Raw genomic sequence first — 23,929 nt, forward strand, 5'->3', positions numbered from 1 at the left:
GCCAGAGAAAAAGAAATCCATCTATACATTTATAAGGACAGTTTTTCATTCATGGCCTTGTTACTCTTAGTACGTGCCCCAAAGAAAAATATTCTGCAACAGCCACTCATAAAGAAGCAGAAAATGGCAAAGCCACAGAGAAGGAGACGTATGTGACAACAGTGGCGGTGTCTTCCTGGAGACAGAAAACAAACAGAGCTGTGGAAGAGCTTGCCAATGCATGCCTGCCAAATAAAATATTGTTTTATGAAGTCAGGAAAAAACTAATTTAAAAGGTTATTGTAGGTTATTTGTGGTCACTTCTGGTGTGCATACAGAATGATGTCATCGAGAACTCTTCTCTATTTATATTTCAGTCTTAGAGATCTTTTGTCTACGACTCGATCTCAGCTACTAGACCCATCTAAAATCCAATACTCATAAAAATCTACACTGAGGAATAAAAATGAAAGGAGATGGAAAATAGTCCCAGCCAAGTCCAGGCAAGAAATCATTCAGGCAGATTCATCTTCTAAAATACCTACACTTGTAGATGTCTTCTCAATATCGGGACATATTTGCTGGAAAATTTCTCAAATAACATTTTCTCTGAAAATGTAGAGGTAGGTGGGATCCTTGCCAGAGACATCACAGCAAGGACAGACCAGTCAGGGAATGAAAGAGTCCTGGTGTCATGCAGTGTCTCTCTCCCCTCCTAAGAGGACCCTACTGAGTCCCCCAGGGACTGCTCACTCTGCCATAGCTTGTTAGCACCAGATTCTCTTCATCCATGAGTCATTGCAATAGCTTTTTTTTTTTTTTTTCCTCAGTGGAGTTTTATGAAGGGCAGTGTGGCTGGAAACCCCTCCTTCTCATGCGAATCTTTAGTGAATTAAGAAATGTCAAAATATCATTGTATGAAGATAGCCGGGAATCTGGTGAAATGTTAGCAACTAGGAAGAAGGGAGATTAAGAGAAACCCAAGACCAAAATAACAAAGCATGCTCGATCTTAGAAATAGCACACATAGAAATAACATATGAGAATGTATGTTTATAGTTTAAAGGTGACACGTTAACGGTTATATCCTTATGCCAAGTTGATATAATTTGCAACATCCTTATATTTATTCAGTCATTAAAAAGATTTAAACATTTTTGAGCAATTTGGTTTATCAGACATTTCTGTAATAAATATTTCTTCTTTGCACCATTGCCAATAGTTTTTTCTTTGTAGAAACATAAACAGAAGACAGAATGAGTTATGAATATAGCAGAAAATATCATGCACTAAAGAGAAAATGAAACAGGGGGGCAGAGATATGTTTGGAGTGTTGGGGTTGCTGTTTTAATTTTTTTATCTGGTGATACCTCACAAAAGACATTTGAGCAACATAGAAAGTAGTGGAAAGAGTGAACTATATTGACATCTTTCGGAGACTATTCCAGTCAGTCAGTAAGAGTCCTGAGCCAAGAGGACATGTGGGGCGTAGAAGAAACCCCAGGAAGGCAGTGGGAGTAGCAGGCTTGTGTACAAATTAGCATCATACTCCCATTCACACAGACACCACCTCTGTGTAGGAGCTGACAATGCCTGTGAAATCTGAAGCAAATATTTCAGTAGTCAGTGAACACACTGAGCTTCTGTCCAGGATTAGGTCGACTTTGCAAAGTCTCTTTGCATGAGAATGGAGAGTCTCAGGAGACCCAGAATACTCAGGAGAATTCTGAAGTTACCAACTCACGCCAGCAACTGTTGGGTCACAGTACATGCTAATAAACTTGTGGTTACCTAGTGGAGAGTCTCCTGTGCTATCTTCTGGTTTAAGTACTCTAAGCCTATAAATGAATTCTGCTCTGAGCTTCCCAGTGTTTCCTTACTGACAGCTTCTTTTTGAGAAGTCTGGCCCCTGAAATTGTTTCCTCATCTTTCTCTGTAGCTTTGAAAGCGATACAAAGCATGAGGTTCAGCAGTTGTGATAAATGAAGCTGTAGAAATCACAGAATGGATACAAGTTATAAAAATACGTGGTAGATGGATATAAAGCAATATTGAGGAAAACCAGGGGACTAAGGAGATGGCTATGGGGCGAAGCTGCTTGGGTGAGGGTAAGAGTTTGGATCCACAGAAATTAAGGAAAAGTGCCTGGTAGATGTGGCTGACTTCCTATAATGCCATTCTCAGAAGGCAGAGACGGATGATCACTAGACTAAACGAATGAATAAGATTTGTGATATCTGGGATTGATTAAGAGATCCTGACTTAATGAACAAGATGGAAGAGAACAGAATCCCACATTAGCCCAGCATACGTTCATGTGCAATCATGCACACATGACTACAAAACACATGCACCCACACAAATGCAACACCACGGAATTCCAGTAGCCCAATAAGTTAGGGCAAGGGGCTTTACAAATGCAACACCACACACACACACACACACACACACACACACACACACAGAGACAGAGAGAGAGAGAGAGAATAACAGATACAGGAAGATCAAAACTGGAATATTGGTTTCAATGTAAATTGTTCCCCACAGGTTCATGAATTTGAACATTTGCTGGCCAGCTGGTGGCTGTTTTTGGGAGGTTGTAGAACCTTTGGGAGGCAGTGGAGCCTAGTTGGAAAAAGTGAGTCACATGGGACAGGCCTTATTGGTTATATTCTTAGTCCACTTCCTTCCATATTCTCTGCTTCCTGACAATATCATGTAAGCACTGCCCAGCATTCCCGCCCCCACATGCCTGCTAATGTATGCCAGGCCACTCTTCTTTGTTTGTATCCTCTACCACGGTGGACTGTTCCCTATTCATCTAAGCTCCAAAATATTTCTTTTGCACTTAAGTTGCTGTTTTCAAGTATTTTTCTTTTCAGAGAGATGAGAGCGAGAACTAATGCAAATAACTTAAGCATCCTTCCAGTACAACAACCTTTAGTACTACCCTAAATGGTGTTTACTAAGTAGTTTAGTACTACCCTAAATGGTGTTTACTAAGTAGTTTAGTACTACCCTAAATGGTGTTTACTAAGTAGTTTTAGAAACATGTGATTTGGGGTTTCCATGGTCCTGGGTTGCCACACTCTTGATTGACCTTTTGACAAGAAAGTGAAGAGATTATTATAGTTTGTTTTAGGAAGATGGGATTAGAGCTCTCTGTTGTTCCCCTTTGAACTCCAGACTGGAGGGAATGTATTTTTGCCTTTTGACAAGATGATGCATTATACTTGATATCTAGAATCTACATGTGTAGGGAAAAAAAAGACCCCTAGACAGATCAAAGGGTTTGATCTTCCAAGAATTTAAAAAAAAAAATCCTTTTTCGAAGTCTAAAGAAATTTAAAGAGAGAAACTAAGTACACCTCCTGCAAGGTTAAATAGGGACAGGATGGGGTTCATTATCCAGAGGTGTCAGATCTCTGTTAGCTGTCTGTTACTTCAAGGTTCACTGACCAAGTCTCAGTCTGGGGCCTTGATGCTTCTCTTTGGGTGTGTTCAGACCTAGGGGCAAACCTGCTCACAGACCCGAGCAGCCATCTGTGCAGTCCAAAGGGATCTCTAAATTTTGGTTGAACTGTGACTATAAATCAGTTTGAATGATTCCAGAACCCAAGTTGCTCTTCTGTTTCTTTCCCCTGACTGACACAGACAGCTCAGCTCACTTAGACTGACACTTGTAAAATATTTTACAAGGTATTGGGAAACCTTCTTCCAGTATAGCAGTTTATTTAGGTCCTTCCAATGCAAAGGAAGACAGGTTCCTTCTGCTTCTTGATGGAGGATGGCATACCTTGGCAGAGGAGTGAAAATAATATCAAACCACAGCTGTGGCATCTGGTGTTCCAGAAGAGAGAACTCTCCCCAACCAAGGAGTTCTTTTCTGCTGTCAAGCTACCTGCCCATGTCTTCATTTACTTGGATGAAACAGTTCCTTCACATGGGAAACATATTAGCTACTACACAGGGTTTATCACAAAACACAATAGTTTCCTGACCTTTAAGTCCTTCTATATAGAGTCTTATTTCAAAGAGGTTTTCACTTGATACTTTAAGTTTTGTTTAGGTACTTAGAAACCTCCAAACAGCATCACCATAACAATGTGTTGTGTTTTCATGATGTTAACTTGGAGGTTTCACATCTGGGTGACTGTGGCAAAGCTCAGGCTTCCTGCCATGGGTGATTTGTTCCAATTATTCATTTTAAAATCAGACAGTTTTCTTTATTTTTCCATCATTCAGTTACAATATAATTAAAAAAAAAACAACTAGACAGTTCTTTCCCCAGTTTTTATTTTAATATCAAGTATGATATTCTAACATTCCCCCCAATAATTAATGATTATATTCACACTCCTAAATTCTTCCTCTATCATATCTCCGTCTCCTAATCCTGTCTTCTGTTGTCATTTATATCTTTACTTCATGTTCTCAAGGCCAGTAAGATTTGAGTTCTTTGTTAGAACCATAATTTGTCCCCAGATTGATCAATAGTATAATTTATAACGATTAAATAATTATACAGTGTGGTCATTGTCAGTAATGGTCATATAAAGTCAACCACCCTGCTGGGCATATTCATGTGTGGGAAGCCCTCTCAGAATGAAAGTGACTCACTTAATTCTAGAAGACTCAGCTACAAACTCCATGGCACTGAAAAAAAAAATATCTGCAATCACATCCAAAGATTTTCTTTCCCTCCATCTAGCAATAGCTCAATGTTTCACATTTATGTGCCCATTATTTTTCTGAATTGCTTTCCATTGTTCCAATGGCTCTGTGGATATTTTTCTCTATCACAAAGGAGAAAGATACATTTGACCATGTTACCTATAGTTTCCATCTGCACAATCACTTTTTTCTTTATACTTACATGTTTACATCTTTAAAATGAACATCTAGGAACACAGAATTGAATTATTACATTAATTTTTACTATAACCCTCAAGACAATCACAAAGCATTAGGGGATAAATATAAGTCTTTTCTTTGAATATGATAAATAAGGTACTTTTTGTGATCTTTTGAGAGTAGGTATTTCTCTTAATGTTATGTACCTAATATTCATCCCATCTTAGAATGCATGGTTTTGGTTAACTTATTCTTATTGGTAGTATAATTTTCTACTGCAGGAGCACACCTTTGGTGAGGTACATTGAACAGTTCCAATATTCATATTAAAATAGTAGTGTAGCTACTACTCATTTGTGTGGTTGGCTGTTTATCCATGTAAGAGCAAACTTACAGGGCTTATGTTATCAGGTTCCCAGTCTGTAGAGTCTGTGGTGCTCCAATTTCAGATAATGCGTGGGAATGTTAGAGTGGAACAAAGCATTATTTGTACAGTACTGTATGAAGGAACTGTCTATCACATATTCTCTATTCAGCATTCAATGATTTCTTATTTTTGTTGTTTGAATGAGTTCAACATGCCAACATGGAATCGCATTAAGAAGTTGGCTTGCTTTTGCCTACTGTCTTTGTTAGTTATTTATGAATATTGGTTTTGAGATTGCATAGAATGCTTACTATGCAGAAGACCAAGGGATGAGTTTGGAAAGATGTATGGAGTGGGGTAATCAACACTAAATCAGAATATCAACACATCCCTCATTCCTCAAATGCTTTTTTCAAGCCCTTTGTGACTGATTCTTGCCACAGTTTATTTCCCTGGAAACCTGAATCTCTAGCTTATATTTCGACAGTCGTACACCTGAACTCACAAGTGTGCCATCTTTTGTAAGCTTTTTCCTCTTAGCACTGGCCTTGCAATTCTTGCATGTAGAAGTGGTTCTCAGCATGTCGTCACTGCCTTGCCTGTGCTGTATATTAGGTAGTTAGTGGACATCTGGGCTGTGGCTTTTGTCTGCTATAAATAAAACTGCTAATGACTTATTTACAATTTCTTTGGAGGCTATGTGCTTCCATTTCTCTTGAGCAAATTTTGAGGAATGGAGTTGTTGGATGATTTGTTTATGTTTAACTTTAGGAACTTTGGTTTCCAAAAACCAAAACTTTTGTCTCCCAAAGTGGTTGTATCATGTCACATTCTCACTTCCTCACTAATCTTTGTAAGCTTAATGTTTGCTCTGCCCCGTCTCTCTCCCCACCCCTCTGTGTGTGCACCCTGTTAAAATACTACCATATTGCTACTTTCCTTCCTTTCTTCCTTCCTTCCTTCCTTCCTTCCTTCCTTCCTTCCTTCCTTCCTTCCTTCCTTCCTTCCTTCCCCCCCCCTCTCTCTCTCTCTCTCTCTTTCTCTCTCTCTCTTTCTTTGCAACAGGTTTTCTCTGTGTAACCTAACTGTCCTGAAATTCACTCTTTTAGACCAGACTAGCCTCAAAGATATCTGCCTTCCCTACTTCCAATTGATGGGGTTGTACGTGTTGTACTTCCAGTGGCCAGCTTTTATTATTTATGACAATTTAAAATTTAAATAATATTCAATCATATCCTCTCTTCCCCAAGTCCTCTCAGGTATTCTCCACTCAACTTTAAGTCAATGTTAAGTATTTTACAAACAAAACAAACCAACAAAGAAAAAGACAACCCTAGCCACCTCCCCCAAAAGGATTTGTTTGTCTTTTAATTTTGTTGGGTAGTTAAATAGGATTCCTTAAACATTTCTACACAGATAAGCATATAGCCTATAAAAAAAGACATCTTAGCTTCATTTTAATTTGACAATGTTGTTGTTGTTTTTCTTCTCCTCCTCCCCTCCTCCTCCTCCTCTTCTTCTTCTTCTTTAAATAAAACATCTTTTTTATCAGGGCAAAGATGTCTCCCTCCATTCCTATCGACCTTGAATTTTTAAGGTGATTAGGGTTTCATATGTCACATCTCAAATGGCATTTGACATTATCTTGGGTGTTTCACCCCCTCACTCTTATAAAATATATATTCACAAATAAAAAATACATCACATGGTATATTTGCAAGTTTTTAATAATGTTCATCAACAGTTTATTGTTGCGGCCTGCCCGCAGTCCACAACACGAACAGTTCAACTGAGAATGGCAGTTCGAGCTGAAAAGAGAGGAATCTAGACGGGGCGGAAGAATGAATGGAGCTAAGACAAGATCCTGATCAAAGCTCAATTTTACTATTTCCAGACACTCAGTTATAAAGGAAGGGGGAGGGAACCCAATATCCCGCCAAGTAACTCAGGGTCCAGTAGCAGGATGAACACGTGTGTGCCTCCAGGCAGCAAAGGCAGGGTCCAGCAGTAGGCGTGGCAGGACGAATGAGCAGGAAGCTCCACCCTTGAGCAAGCAGGTTCCAGGCTGGGGGAAGGGAGGCCACAGTTTATAAAGAATTTAATTTGCCTATTATCTCTACTGCAGATTCTTTTCAATGACTCCCATCCTTTGAAGTCATTTTACTCCAGCTGAGTGAATTACTGTTTTCACCTTTGCATGAGTTTCTGGAACTTTTTGGCTTTAAGAATTTCCAGTTACTATCACTGCTATTTCAGTTAGCAAGTATGTGCAGGTAGTTTTTTGTTTGTTTTGTTTGTTCTTCTGTTCTTTTTTATTCCCCCAAGACAAGGTTATTGGGTTTCTCTTTGTAGCCCTTGGTGTCTTGGACTTGTTTTTAAACCTGGTTCACTATAAACCCAGAGATTCACCTGCTCTGTCTCCCTCTCTCTGGGATTAAAGTGTGCATCACCAAGTATTCATTTCCACACAGTTTACTATGGTGTAATAAGGTCTTCTTCTTCCTAGAGCCATCCTCCCAGGCAGCATCTCCTCTTCCATACCTCATCTCAAACCCGTGACTTCTGTAAATTCCCATCTCTCTCAGTAACCACTCTGCATGTTCCTTCACAGTGACAGGGTGTGGGCTTAGCTTTCCTCGAGGTAACAAAACACTTTCACTTATGAAGAAAAGTTTAGTTTATCTCATGGTTCTGAAAATCTGATGCCTGGTGAGCTCTGTTGTTTCAGGTCTGTGATAGCAAATTATGAAGAGTGTGTGGAGGGACAAAATGATTCACTTCAGAGTCAGAGAAGCAAGAGAAAGAGACAAAGAGACAAAGAGATCAGAGGTCACAGTCTTTTGGGGCCTGGTCTTTAGGATCTAAAACCTTCAAATGGGGCCCACCCCTTAAAGCTGCCATTACCTTACAGTAGCTCCAAACTGGAGACTAAGTCCCGAACATATAGACCTTGGGAGGCATTTACTATGCAAATTCTAGCAAGCAGTCCTATCTGTGTTCCTTAGATTTTCTTCACGGCTCTACACTGTATGATCTGAAAGATCTAACTCCATATTCCGTCTGCTTTCAATTTAGTTTATGTAGAATACTATAGCCAAATTCTATACATTAATAATAAGTTAGATTATTTTCTGATTTATCTTAGTGATTTTAGAATTTTGTATTCTTTGATTGTACATTTAATTCTTTCTTTGAAATATACCTAGAAACATCTTATGATTTATCAGATCCACTGAGGGCTCAAACCTACTATTTGTTAATTCTGGTTTATCTTTCAATATCTGACTTTCTACATTTTTTGAAAAAATGAGTATGAGTTCATATTTTCTGTAAGCTTAATTAGAATTTACTTAGGAACTTGGTATAGTATTGCAGCCTTCAGAAGGGTGTCAAGCTGTTTTGGCTGCAGATGCTTACCACTTATCTATGATCTCTGAAAATCATTCATGCTTTAAAACCTCCCAGTTAGTTTTTTCAAGTTCTTAAAAGGATTATGTATTTTATTACTCATTTATATTTTTTTATTTTAACGGCATTGAGTTTCAAGACAATCAAACACTTAGTTTTTGTTTTTAAACAACAACAACAAAAAATCATCTGTCGTACTTTACATTCTGACTGCAGTTTCCCATACCCCCCCCCACACACACACACACACTCTCCTTTGCTTGAGATCCACTTCTCCATTTTCCTTCAGAAAAAAAGAGCATGCCTCCCAGGAATATCCACCTAACACAGCATAACAAGTTACAATAAGGCTATGATGTACAATCCCTCATGTCAAGGCTAGGCAGGCAACTCAGTAGGAGGAAAAGGGTCCTAAGAGCAGGCAAAAAAGTCTGAGACAACCTGCACTCCCACTGTTAGGAATTTCATTGTAGTGGTCCATGAGTTGATCCATAAACCACAGAAACACTGATATCAATCAGATAGGGATGTTATATTGAATGTACACCCTAATACTGATCAGATCAGGGACATAGTTCAGATTTTGGGAGCTGAAGCTATGACAAGAGACATCTTCCTCTGTCCTCTTATAAAGAAAAAAAAAAAAGAAACAAAACTATGAAAACCATAGTGAGCTGATATGCAGCTGCAGGAAGTGGTGTTCAAGCTGTTTCAGACATACCAGTTAATACTGATCTTTAATTTGATGGCTTCAAGGCAAAACTTTCTGGAATTTGATTTTTTTTTGTTTATTTTGTTTTGTTTCTTATTTTTGCTTTTCAAGATAGGATTTCTCTCTGTAGCCCCGTCTGTCCTGGAACTCACTCGGTAGATGAGGCTGGCCTCAAACTCAGAAATCTGCCTGCCTTTGCCTCCCAAGTGCTGGGATTAAAGGTGTACGCCACCACTGCCCGGCAGAATTTTTTTAAGATTAACAAGCCTAAGAATAGCACGAATGTGCTCTGAGTCAAGTTATTTTTCTGTGTCAATGACAAAAGCATATTATAGCAACAATATGAAATAGCTGGCAGGCATGGAGTAAAATGGCTACAGCTATGCTGGGCAGGGGGGCAGACCTCAACACTCACAAAGAACATCAAGCTACACACCCATAACATATATGCAGAGAGCCTAGTTCAGACCCATATAGGATTTGTGAATGTCATTTCAGTCTCTATGAGAGCCCTATGAGCCCTGCTTAATTGATTCTGTGAGCCATGTTCTCTGGATGTCCTCAATTCATCTGGTGCCAGTATTTTTTCTCCTTCTCTTCTGCCAGGTTCTCTGAGCTCTGCTTAATGTTTGGCTGTGGGGTTGCTGGATGAAGCCTCTATAATGATTGGGCTAGGCACCAATCTATGAGTATAGCAGAAAATCATTAGAATTCATTTAACTTGTGATTTTTTTTTTTTTTTTTTTTTTTGCCAGTCATGACTAGTTTTATTCTAGGTCTCAGCACTGTCTGGTCTCTGGTTCCTAGCCTGCCAGGCAGTGTCAGGAGTGGACTCCTCATGGTGTGGGCCTCAAGTTGGCCAACTTTATGGCCCCATAAATTCTGAGTCACCATTACCCTTGCACGTCTTGCAGGCAGGACAGATTGCAGGTCTACAGTTCTGTGATTGGATTAATGTCTCAGTCCCAACCCTGGAACCTTTGTCTGGTTATAGAAGATGGCAAGTTCAGGCTTCCCATTACTAGCAGTCTTTCCTAGGGCTACTCTTGTAGATTCCAGGGGATTGCACTAGATTGTCCTAAAATGTCTGCTAATTCTATTCATCTCTCCTAGTAAGCTTGCTCTCCATCCACCCAACCCTGCCCGATCCTTGTTGTTCCCATCCCTGCTCATCCCCCAGACCACCTGCAAATATTTATTCTATGCTCTTTTCCCAGGGAGACTTGAATCCTCTGACTAGCCCTCCTTGTTTCTTAGCTTCTCTGTGTCTGTGGATCATAGCCTGATTATCTTTTACTTAATAGCTAATATCCACTTATAAGTGAGCATATATCACAAACATTACTTTTTCTCAGTTAGTAGCAATTTGTGTGAGAGTTTGTGTTAGGGAGGGATAAAATGAGGATGGAAGGCAGGAACTAGCTGGAACCAGAGTGAACAGCTATACTAATTAAGTATATATTGTTACCATGTTCTCCCTAGATCATACAGGAAAATTATCTGTGGGATTTTCCATGCTGGTTTGAGTCTAGTATTTATACACTGAAAATTAGCATTTGTGGGCTGATAAGCTGGCAGTAGGAAAAATTGCTTGCTTGCTGCCAAGCCTGATGACTTGAGTTCTGTGGAGAGCTGTGCGTGCCACGAGCAATCGCCATTATAAGATGGTGCTGGCCTCCGCTGTGACTAACTAGTAAACAAGCCTTGTACGCAGGTGCGAGAGTGAACTCACTCCTAGTCACTGCCCATTCTCGGGGCGAAATAGTGGGGTGATGGGCGAGCAACAAATCAGGAGCTGACACGCCATATCAGGTGCTGAAACGCCATGGCTGAGGGCTATATAAGCGACTCCATTTTTGGGGGTTGGGGTCTTCCCTCTTGAAGAAGCAATAAAGCTTTTGCTGCAGAAGATTCCGGTTGTCCTGAGTGTGTTCTTGCCGGCGGGAACAAAAGCTCGGGATAGAGTTCAATGTCCAGAACCCAGAGGAGGAAGGAGGGAGACTGAATCTTTCAAGTTGTCTTCTGATGGCCACAGGTGCTCCATCGCTGTGCACACTAGAACAGAGTAAAGAAAACAAACAAATGTAAAAAGTAAACACACAAAAGTGGCATGAGGTGTGGTAGTTTGAATGACAAATGTCCCCAGTGGGCTCTCCTATTTGAATACTTGGTCCCTAGTTAGGGCTACTGTTTGAGGAGGTTTTGAAACTTTTAGAAAGTAGAGTCTTGCTGGAAAAATTATGTCACTGTGGCCAGCTCTGAGAATTTATAGCCCACCCACTCACTTCCAGTTTGTTCTCTTTGCTTTCTGTTTGTCCTGGAAGATCTGATGTCCAACTTCATGCTCTGGCTGCTTGCATGTCCCCCTCATCATGATGGACTCTGCCATAAGCCAAACTTAATTCCTCATGCTAGAAATTGTTTTGAGTCCTGGAATTTTATTACAACAACAGAAAGTGATTCATCAGGTTTACTGAGATTAGCAAATGCCTTCTCGGTAAAATCAACATTATTGGTTCATCTCTTTATTTTGCTTTTTCCCTAAATCATTCTTACCTTTTGATATACTTTCTTAACAAATACAATCAACATGGTACATGTTGTGTGCAATATTCTTACTTGCTTACAGGATACTTTATATTGGTATGCATAGGCTAATTGCACTGGCAGGAAAAGGTTTTATTTTATTTTTTTTATCACATTCCCCAGTATAATACTTACTATGTTATATTTATTTCACTCCTACAATTGTATCATTTATTTTAACTGCTATTTTAAGTGTTTTTTCCATCAGGAAAGAAAGGAAATGCATGTGCTCAAATTTATTTTTAATTATGTTTTTATTTATTCTTTTGAAATCTCATACAATATATTTTTATCTAATTTGTTCTCTTTACCCAATTCCTCTAAGATTCATCTGACCTTTCTACCCGCCTAATTTCTCTCTCACTCCTAAACCAAACCAAACCAAACCAAACCAAACCAAACCAAACCAAACCAAACCAAAACAAAACAAAACAAAACAAAACAAAACAAAACAAAATGAAACAAAATGAAACAAAAGAGAATAAAAGCCAAAATATCCTCTGTGGTATCTAATTTTCATCCACAGATTTATTTTGGTACTCACATTTCTTAAAATGTAGTTCCTCTGGACATATGTTATAGTTGTGTAGCTTTGTCTTCAAGTGGAACTCCTAACAGCAGGAGCTGCCTCTGACTCTGATGCTTGCTGTTGGGACCCTTTCTTCCTACTTGGATACTTCATCTAGCCTCAAAGGGAGAGGATGCCCCATCCTTACTTCAGCTTGATATACTAGGGCTGGTTGATGTCCACTGGAGGCCTCCCCTTTTCTGAAGAGAAATGGAGGACAAATGGATAGTCGGGGAGCAGAGGTAGTAGGGGAAAGACTGGGAGGGGAGGAGGGAGAGGAAACTGCAGTTGGGAAGTAAAGTAAATAAATAAATAATTAATAACAAAAGAAAAAGGACAATTATTTTAAAATTCAAATATTGTATGATATTTATTTTCTAGTTATTTTATTTTACTTTTAGATAAATTAAATTTCCTTTCATTTTCAAAATAAAAAATAATAAGCAATTACATATAAAAATGGAATATATTTAACTCATTATTCTGAAAAATGGAGTAGATGAGTGGCAAAAATATATATTCAACTGGACTGCATGAAAATTGTCCTTGATATTATAATAGTATGATTAGATTTTTGTTCAATCACATTTCCTCTTAAATTAAAATTTATACACTATGTTCTGATTATGATTTCTCCTCTCTCATCTCCTTCAAGATCCTCCCACCTCCCGAGTCTTCCAATCCTATGCCATCTTTCTCTCTAACTCGATAGAATACAAATAGGAAAATAAAAGACAAACCAGAATTGAAAACAAAAGTGAAAAAAGCATAAGAAACACACACACACACACACGAAAACACCAAATTGGAAAACATGACAAAACAAGCAAAAGACCAGTAAGATTAAAACAAACAAAAACTGACAAACCAAAGTGCCCAGACAGAGCAATTTGACATCTTTAAAATCACCAGTGAGTTTGCTTTGAGATGGTCATCTACTTCGGGTCATGTGGTCTGCCCTTAAGTGTGATTTGTATATCCAGTGAACCTCCACTGAAGAAAATTGATTGCTTTTCAAGTGGTTGTCAACTGGTGATGGAATCTTGGTTAGTAATGGAATCTTGGTTAGGGATGGGAGATCATGTCCATTTCCTCAAGTCAGTGCTGGGACCCTGTCCAGCTTGAACCTGTGCAGGTCCTGTGCATGGTTCCAAGGTTTCTATGAGTTCATATGAGTGTCAGCCCTGCTGTGTCTGAAAAGCACCATTTCTAAAGTGTCGTCAGTTCCCTCTGGTTCTTACAATCTCTCCACCTCCTCTTCAGGATGGTTCCTTGGGTCCTGAGAAAAGGGTTTGATGAAGACATTCCATTTAGTTCTGAGTGTTCCAAGGCTCCTCACTCTCCACACATCATCCAATTTTGGATCTCTGTATTAGTTCCTGTCTACTCCAAGACGGAGATTCTCTGATAATGGTTAAGCAAGACACTGATCTATGGTTATTACAGAAAGTCGTTAGGAGTTATTTTATTGCTCGTCTTCTTTGGCCTAACAGAATTATTGGTTTTTTCCCCTAACTCTGTGGTTGTTCTAGGCTCAGGTTCTTGGCCACTAGAATAGTGTTACACATGGAATCCATTTTGTGGAGTGGTCCTTAAATTCAATCAGATAGAGTTTGACTGCTGATATAATGTTTGTGCCACTATTACAGCAACTTAACATGCAGGCAGGCCATCATTTTAGATTTAATGTTGTGTTGGGAGTTGCCTTTCACCTATGGTAGCAGGTGGAGTATCTTCTGGTACCATGAACAGTAGTCAGCAGTGCTCTAGTTAGGCACCACATTGAGTTCTCCATGTACAATGAAATATGTAAATGTTATCTTCAGCCATTGTGCCTCCACCAGTTAGTGAGAGCATACGATAACCTTGGCATTAGTTTGAATTGTTTGGGGGTTTCCATGGGGCTCATTTGACCAAGAACTTAATTAGATGTAACCTATTCCTGAAAGTGGAACTTTAATTTTGTGGCAAAATATCTAGTTGGGGCAGAGTCTCCCTCATTATTTGATGACTCCATTTAGATGTCTTTCATATATATATGTATGCACTTCTACAGTAGTACACTTTTATATGACTCTTGAAATGGCCTTTAGTGGTAGCTGTCTTTCTTTGTATTCTCTCCCTCACCCCTACCCTTCTTTCCTCTCCCTCCCCATTTAACTCTCCTGTTATAGTCTGTTCCTGTCTCTCCATAACTACATGTTCTATCATCTGTTCCTTTACATCCCCTGGTTCTTTACTCTATGTCTAACCTCTGTGGTTATCTGGATTGTGGCATGGTTATCAAAGACTTAAAAGTAACATCTGCATATAATAGAATGCATGCCATATTTATCTTTTGAGGACTTTGTTATCTCACTCAGAATGTTGTGATCACATTTCTAATATTTTTCTTTCATAAGTTCAAAAATATTTGAGAACATATTATGTTCCATATAACATGCAGAAATATTTGGATACAATAGATTACAAAATTCCAGAATTACAATATTTTCATTTGAAATGCATATAAGGAAGAAGAATGTCTTTCTAGATTTGAAATTTATATCTTTTAAATATTATTTGATATTATCTGTATAAGCATAACTTTTAAAAATTCATTATATCAAAAATATCAGAATATAATTTACACTTATAATTTTACTGGTGTTTTAAAATTGCGGCTCTGACAGAGATTTCCGGTCCCTAACCAGAATTCATATATTAACATTTCATGAAGAATGGAAAACTTGGATCACAGTTATGATATACCAAATAGTAAAATAAATATACACTAGATAAGAATGTTTCTTTGTGGTTTGGCCCACAGAGATGCATTCCCTGGCCAGTTGACAATTACTCTCATGGGAGCCTTGAACTTTTTTTTTCCTGTCTGTTCTAGAATGTTTGGCATAATTGCTAGCCCTATCAGTGAGAAGACAAGCAAGACGATAGTATTTTGTATGGATGGATATTAGTCTGAACATAGCAAGTGTTTCTCCTGATTCTGTGGATTATAGGGGATTATAGGACTGTGATCAACAATTCCACAGGAAAGTGATTGATGTCAGTTCCCTGCATCCCACTTAGTTAAATTTATACCAGTGAAGAAGTTCCACAGAGGAGAAATATGTCCTCAGAGCAGTTCTCTTTGTTAGGCTATAATAGTTCTGGAATGACTCCAGCCTAAATTTCCATAGACTTTCCTCTTACTGGGGAAATTAGAGGATGTTTCAAATCATGAAAAACCATGAAAATTCATCTGGCTAATCTTTGGGTATATGTTATCACCTGGCCCAGTTGCCGTTTATTTTCATAATTAGAAGAAAATTCCACTGGAAAGTTTTCCTAAGCCAGCAGATAACAGTTTAGATCTGCAAACAGAAATTAATGCTCTGTTATTTCTACAGGATTGTTGGTGTTCTTCAAATTGCCATGTCAAAGACGAGATGCTTTGTGGCTGAATGTAATGACTTTATTACAACAGAAGACCACTGCTGGTATTGTTGATCAGCATGGAGTCTTGGCAAGGTTTCATTCCTTACACCTCATTTAAATATGTGTGTATCTAGGCATAGAACTTATACCTCTGGTACCAAGACTTTCATAGCAATTTGTCTACAGTGTAAGACTTACCAACCAACCAACCAACCAGACAAATATTACATCCTACTTTGGTAAGTGATAGAAATTAATTAATAATTTTCTTTGTTTCCTGATCCTCTTTTAAATATTCATGATAAGCCATCATACTTGTGGCTTTTTAATTAATGTTAATGAGCAATTTTAAAATGTGGTACCTATTGTATTATCACACTAAACCACAAAGCAATTTCTAGTTTAAATATACTTTCCTCTCTATTTTTAGACTTATATTAGCTGCTTAATTCCCACTATGACAGTGAAATATGTCCTTACTAAGCACAAACAATTTGAAGTGTAGACCCAGAAAAGTAGAATCCCATTAGACTATTTTATGCTGGTTACATTTTGTATCAATTTCAATTTTACTCAAGACTCATTCAAAATAATACTTAGAAAGTATTTTCTTCACACTTAGAAACATACTATGTCAAATAAAGTGTTGTAAGCTGGTCACACTGCAACCTTTACAAATTTATGGAAAGATTCAAACTTAAATTGCATTTCTAGGGGACAGAAACCATCCTTATGGTAACAATTCTTAGGATGATATCAGACTTTTTTTTTTCCAGTTTTTGGTTTTTTGAGACAGGATTGCTCTGTGTAGCCCTGGCTGTCCTGGGATTCACTCTGTAGATCAGGCTGGCCTCGAACTCAGAAATCTGCTGCCTCTGTCTCCCAAGTGCTGGGATTAAAGGCATGCGCCACCACATCCAGCTGATCTCTCCTCCCCTCCCCTCCCCTCCCCTCCCCTCCCCTCCCCTCCCCTCCTCTCCCCTCCCCTCCCCTCCCCTCCCCTCCCCTCCCCTCCCCTCCCCTCCCCTCCCCTCCCCTCCCCTCCCCTCCCCTCCCCTCCCCTCTCCTTTCCTCTATTTTTTTTTTTTTTGGCTCAGACTTGCTTTTAGTATTAAGTGTTTTCTTTTTTTTTTTTATGACATGTTATCCTTTTTCTTTTTTTAAAGATTTATTTATTATATGTAAGTACACTGTAGCTGTCTTCAGACACTTGATAAAAAACAAAAACAAAAACAAAAACAAAAACACCCTTCAATTGAATTACACCCAATATGTTGGGTATGGCCATGAGAGTATCAGGCTTTAAATATTCTCTTTCTCCATATTCTCAACATTGTAGCATTTGTCTTGTTTAACTAAATTTCAGTTTTTCCTTTACCTATCTTTTATTACACCATGGCCTTATGAAATAATGAGCCAGGCTTACTTGGCCTATCTTGTATCTGCAATACTTACCATGATCCTCTTCTGTATCTTGGATTGAGGAGTCTCAGTAAGTAATTAGCAAAATGATAATTAAGCGGATGAAGTAATTTTGATGTGAAAACTTAACAAGTTTGCTCTGCTGTGCAAATCTATAATACAGAAGCCACAGGAGAAAGGTGAACATACCTTTTTTTCCTTTGGTTGTACTTGTCTGGTTCTCAAGGCTCCTCAAGGAACTCAAATAAGAACAGAACAGAGTAGAACACATATGAGAACAAAACAGAACAAAATGATGGAACAGAAGTAGATTTTTGCCACCAATTTTTACCCTTTGCTAACTATATAGATCATTTTTCAAGTTTGTGGCAAGACAGAGTTTTTTTTTTTTCTGAGAAATAGCTGACGAGATAGAGAATGACGCTTGGAAGCCAAGTGTCATAAAAATTTGAAAGCAAAGCCTTCAGTTCTAAGCAGACGTTGTTATGACATTATGCACATGGCTTCAGAAAAATCCCCCAATGTGATCACATAATTTAGATGAAGGACACCCCGGAAATATTTGTCAACAGGACCACTTTTATGGACAGACTGTTAGCTTTGCAAAGAAGGGATCAGATATTATAGTCTTGCAAAACGATCTAATTGTCAAGAGTAGCATAACGTAATTTTCTTATTTCAAATGGATACATTTTCTGTACTCTAATGCCTTCTCAAATTTTCTCCAAAAAACACAATAATTAAATTTGGAAGCACGCCTGCCTGTAGGAGAATTCTATCTCCCTTGCATCATTTCAATCATATTCCTAGCTGATGGGGTGAAAGTATCTACTTCATAATAGAAGCTAACCACAAAGAAAGGAGGATGGTGAAAAACTGGATTAGGAGACTGAAGACTGGATTCTAGCCTTAGGCCTTAGACATATTTTATCTTTTATATATGTATTTTTTTTTACACTTTATTCCCTTCCTGGTCCACCCTCTGACTGTTCCACATCCCATACCTTCTTGGATGGCTGAATTATACATAGCTGACCATAACCTCAACTTCCACCACTATGTCAGAGATATTCCTGATTCACCCTATCTTATGGAAATCAAGATAAGAAACAGGCTATCTCTTTACATCCCAGGACATCACCCACATTTGAGATATCAGTCATGTGCACCATGCCAAAGACTCAAGAACATTGTTATTACGAACTGGAACTTGGAAGGCATTTCATAAGTACGGCAGATGGAAACATGGAAGGGTGGCTCAGCTGAAGGAAGAAGGAAACATATTCAATAGCAGCAGAATCAGAAGTCCTAGCTTGAAAATCTGCAGTTCAAGGAGGAGGAAGCTTAGCACACTAGAATCACTTACGGCATTTGTTTCCCTTGGCCTAGAATTACGATGTATTTCTTAAATAAACCTATTGTTGGTCCAGGCTGCCAGAAAATGATGTACAGGTTTAAAGCCTACTCTGAAGTGTTTTGTTGGCTGAATTTCTTGGAATGATAATCAATTAAAATATTTTTCTTGTGCTTTTTGACTGGCAACGTTTCTGAGCTGGAGTAGGCTTACAAGGAAAACAAGATTCTCTGCTACTTGCCCACTATCAGCACAGCAACGTTTTCCCTTAATGGAAGACAATCATCAAGAGAAAATTTCAGGTAACAAAAATGATTGGAAGAAGTTTCTCTCCCCTAACCCAGGAAGACTGATGCTACTGAAAAGAAGATAGAGCTGATGAAAGCATATATATGTATAGTCACACTATGTTCTGCCCTCTATATATGCATGTAGATACACACATTCCCATGTGTGTTTATATGTTTTAATGTTTTGAAGATATTTTCATATAATACAGCCAAACTTGGACTTGTTATCGTAGTCCTGGCTTAACTATCGGCATTCTACTGTGGCTGACTGGCTAAGTATAAGCTTTTAGTAAACACCCTGAAATAGGTATTTATACAATATGAATTTAATATGAATTTAATGTATGATCTTAAATATTATATAACTCAATTTCAAGTAATATTTTCTCAATTTAGAATGATTCAGACAAGAGCCTCCCTTTTTCTATTTAATAGAAACAGAAAATACCAAAAGTACAGAGTAGATTTCACATTGTCTTAGGTGTAAGACTATGAATTCTGAATGTGTGACCATTTTTATCAGTGCATTACGTGAACATAGGTATGTATGTACAAATGTGTGTTATATTCGTGAGTACGTCTGATGTATGTTTGCAGGTGCGTGTGGATGCAGATGATAACTTCAGGTGTAGTTCCTCTCACGATATCATCCACTTTTAGTTTTTAGTTTTCACGTTTAGACAGGTTCTCTCACTGGCTGGAAACCATCAAGTAACCCCATCTGTGTAGGCAGCAAGCCTATCTGTCTCTGCCTCCTCACTGCTGGGATTGCAAATGTGAGCAACTGCACCCACATTTTTAGAAAGATTTCTAAATCTTTCTCTAAAGAAAGGGCTCTAGGATCTAACTTTTGCCTTTCTGTTTTCTGTGCCTGGAAATATATAAATTGGGACCACAGTTATCATTGACTCTGAAGACCTAGATATCGATTGGTTTATATCTGCTTTCTTAATCAACTTTTCACCTTTAGAGTTTACTTTTCCCTGAATACAAGAATTTTGTGGCCTGACACTGGTGGCAGTGCACACCTTTAATCTCAGCACTTGGGATACAGAGGCAGGCAGATTTCTGAGTTCGAGGCCAGCCTGGTCTACAGAGTGAGTTCCAGGACAGCCAGGGCTACAAAGAGAAAGCCTATCTGGAAAAACCAAAATAATAAATAAAAAATTTTGTGGAAGACAAGGGTTTTTGTTTTGTCTTATCTCCAAGCACACCAATTACAACAACATCCTAGATAATATAAAGACATGCTTTCACAAGCTATCCATTTAACACAATAATTTATAATCAGAGTATCATGTAGAATAAGTTGAAATCAAATCCTGTGCTTGAAGGACAAACCCAGTTTTGTTTGCTTGTATGCCATGGGTGAGAACGTGGAAGTGGATCTTCTGTTTTGGTTGTGTGTTTTGCATTTGCTTTAATTTTTCTCAGGTTCAGTCCTTATTTTGTTGTAGTACCAAGGAAATGTATTATCCAGAGAATTTAGATGTACTCACCAGAAATATAAATCCAAGTATGAATCACTACTCCCTCTAAATATGACCAATGTTGCGATCTGAGTCTGCAGATGTAGCTGAGTTATGAGGTGATCATAATGTTGTGTAATGACTACTTATATATTTAGAAAAAGAAGAATATCTGGATCTACAAAAACAGAGGAAGACGCCATGGGGATAGTGACGTAGGAACTAGAGTGACACATTTCCAGGCTTGATAAGGGCTGCCAGCAAGCAATAAAAACTGACTCTTTGTCACAGTCTTTAAAATGTTTCCTGAAATCTTGTATGTTTTCCCTTACTGCTAAAGAAACAAAAGTCTGTGTTAAGATTCTCACGTTCTGATAATTTCTTAGATCAACCTTAGAAAATCAACGTATATAAAATATACAATTTCTACATGAAATACTTTGAAAGATGAACACCAAGTCCTCATTCTCTTCCTTCATGAAGATAAACATCTCCACTATATCATCTTTATATATAAGCTGTTTTATTTTCATGCCAAGTATTACTTATAGCTTGCTTTGCTTGTTCACCATGTATTTCTTAATCTGTGAATCCTGGAACTTTTGGATTTGGAAAAATATGGACAATAGGTTCCCTTTGAAATGAACAAGTTTGTATTATTATTTTGATTTGTGATATTTAAAAATTCAAGTCAATGGTTTCATGAAGAAAGTCTGTATCAGTAAATGACACAGACTTTGTTCCAGTCCTGACAGTCAGCACAAGAGAGATGGGCTAGGTTAACTATAAAAGGAAAATAAATAACCATATTGATTTCTAGTAAAATCATATTGCATTGTAAACACTTTTAGTTACTCATAATTACAGAGAATATAGAGTGGGGAAAAAAAGAGATGTTTGAATTTGTCATGAAAAAGAAAATCAAAGCAAAAAATAAGGAAGAAAACAATTTGTAGAAAAGACACAAAATGGAGAGGAACATGAAAAAGAGACAATTGTTTGTATGCTTGTTTGTTTTTACCACCACTCTTGTTTTATGATATTTTAATATCTGACTTTTATCTCTGATTATCAGACTGGTGTGTGACCACTGTATGATTAGTTCTTTGAGACCTCTATATTTAATTGATTATTTATTACTGAAAACATTTGCTAATCTCCCTGTCCAGGGTTTGTTTGAGTATCATCTCATAGAGGAGTACTTGATCCACTCACACCTATGAAATGTACCTGTGCCAACCCCACTGCTTAAAGCCCCTCTGCCCCATTCCACAGGTCTACCTTGATTGTTTATTAGAACTACTTGTAATTTGCCCTTTTTGCCTGTTCTCTCCCTTTCCATATAATAGAAGCATCTTGAATCATACACCTTCCTAAGTAAGGAATCCTACTGGTCTAAGGCAAAGTCGGCTATACTTTAGGTGTTTTGTATTACTTTTTAGACTATGTATTGTAATCAGTTGAAGACAAAAAAATATTCATCTTGTATTTTAAAGGCATTTTGGTCATTGTGTATTCAGTTAGGAGTTTTGGGGCTTGGATAGCCTTATTTTATTACTTGACATGGAATTACATATGTTTAATGAGGATTTATTATTGCATGACCTGGCTTTCCCTCCTGAAATTTCTCTATAACATAGTTTAGCAAGATGCTAACAAATCCCAATGAAACACATCTGGCGTACTGTTGTCTCCAACTCCTGGTCTCTTCAAGCTTTTAAAACTGTCATAGATTACTAGAAACGCAACTGTGTTTGAAATTAGTTCAGTAAAACAGTAGTTACAGATGCTCCATTAGGGGTTTGAAAACAAAGTCGTCAGCCAAAAATAATGGCTTGTAAATGTCTAGCCATCACTCCAGTGACGCAAAGGAAGCCTTCTGGCAGCGAGGGAAGAGGAGCTCTTGCTTGCTGACACACTTACAGAATTGGAGAACTTTATTTGTCGCCTGCTAGCCACCAGTGTGGAAGTGTGGCAGTGCAGTATGTGGTGTGGGAGGTGATGAAAGACAATATCCTGATGAACAGGAGTAGAACTGGAGGACCTCCTGGGAATGGATCAACTAGGTACAACCTTGCTGGTTCCTTTTTCTAGTTCTTGTAAGAATCTCTACTGACATCTATACAGTTTAAAGACAATGTTTTCCATCTTAATGGATGGCTCAGTCTGGCATAAGTAGTTCCACATGGTGGTTGACAAATGACTTTTGGGATAAACTTTCTTGTAATTCAAGAAATAGATCTAACAGGATTTTCTTGTTTCTTGAAAAAAAAAATATCACCTGTGCCTTAGTGTGTGTATCTTCAATGGAATTTTAAATGGTTCTCAACTCAACCATCCTGCTGTTCTTGGGTGAGGCATCATGAATAGAATTTCCTTAAATTCTCTGTCAGTGAGGGTGATGGATGCTCAAAGAGCAAGTAGCTTCTTGAGTTGTTCAGAGTCACATTGTATGGTATTATAGGTCATAGTCTATTGTGACTTTTCATGGCTCTGGGCTGCTATGTCTTTATATCTGTACATAAGAAAATTTTACTACAAATACCAATATCAATTAGGAGTTGCATGGGGTATTATATAGAAATGGTGGGTTATGACAGAAGTAACGTGTATTTAAATGGTCAACATATTTCAATTAGGAAAATGTTCAAAACATTCGCTTATCACATTCTGCTCCGGGTCATACAAATCAAACATATGCAACGAAATACAGATACAGCTGTCATCCCAGCACCTTAGGGCTTTAAAAGCAATGAAGTACTGGCTCCCAACCTTCTGCTCTTGGTTTATGAATTTTACTGATGCAATCTTTTATGTTACAAATGTTTCTTGTTGTATTCCCCAAATTTATAAGATGACATAAGCTGTAAGAAAGCACTTATAAGTACTATCTTTGATGTTTATAGTGTATTTCAATGTACTATATATAATACATATATATTTATACATATAATATATTATACATATATTTCATATTTTTGAAATAAAATACATTGAGTAAAATGTTCTGGACTTACTAGTCATTAAATAATGTCAATAGAATGGAAGGAAAGATGAATATATCCTTCTCTATTGCAGAGGCTGGATTGGAATGGTGGCCTGGAGAGTTCACAGGCTGTGAGCCTCAGATGTGGGCAGCTGATCTTCACACAATCACTGCAGCCAACTCATAGGATAAGATGCTGCATCTTAGCCCATTCTCTGTGTGAACAGGCGTTAGTCTGGCTTCTCAATACTGGGGAAGACATCTCACATTCTTGGGAAGTTGAATCCAAACCAAAACTCCATTGGATCTCCTATCCAACCTCTGGGTGGTCCTGGGTGAGCCAGTTTCCCCCGAAGGAGCCCTGGGAAATTTGATATGGCTACATTCAGTTTAAAGGTTACTCTTGGGTGGTCTATAGCAGTTAATAGAATTTGCTTCTAAAGCCATTGAAAGAGATTCAGAGAAGTTTGAGAATCTAGGTCTGGATAAAATCCAGTTCGTTGAGGGTGAATATTAC

This window comes from Mus caroli, unplaced genomic scaffold (genome assembly GCF_978045245.1).
Source record: "Mus caroli unplaced genomic scaffold, Mus_caroli_1 scaffold_14, whole genome shotgun sequence".
NCBI lineage: Eukaryota > Metazoa > Chordata > Mammalia > Rodentia > Muridae > Mus > Mus caroli.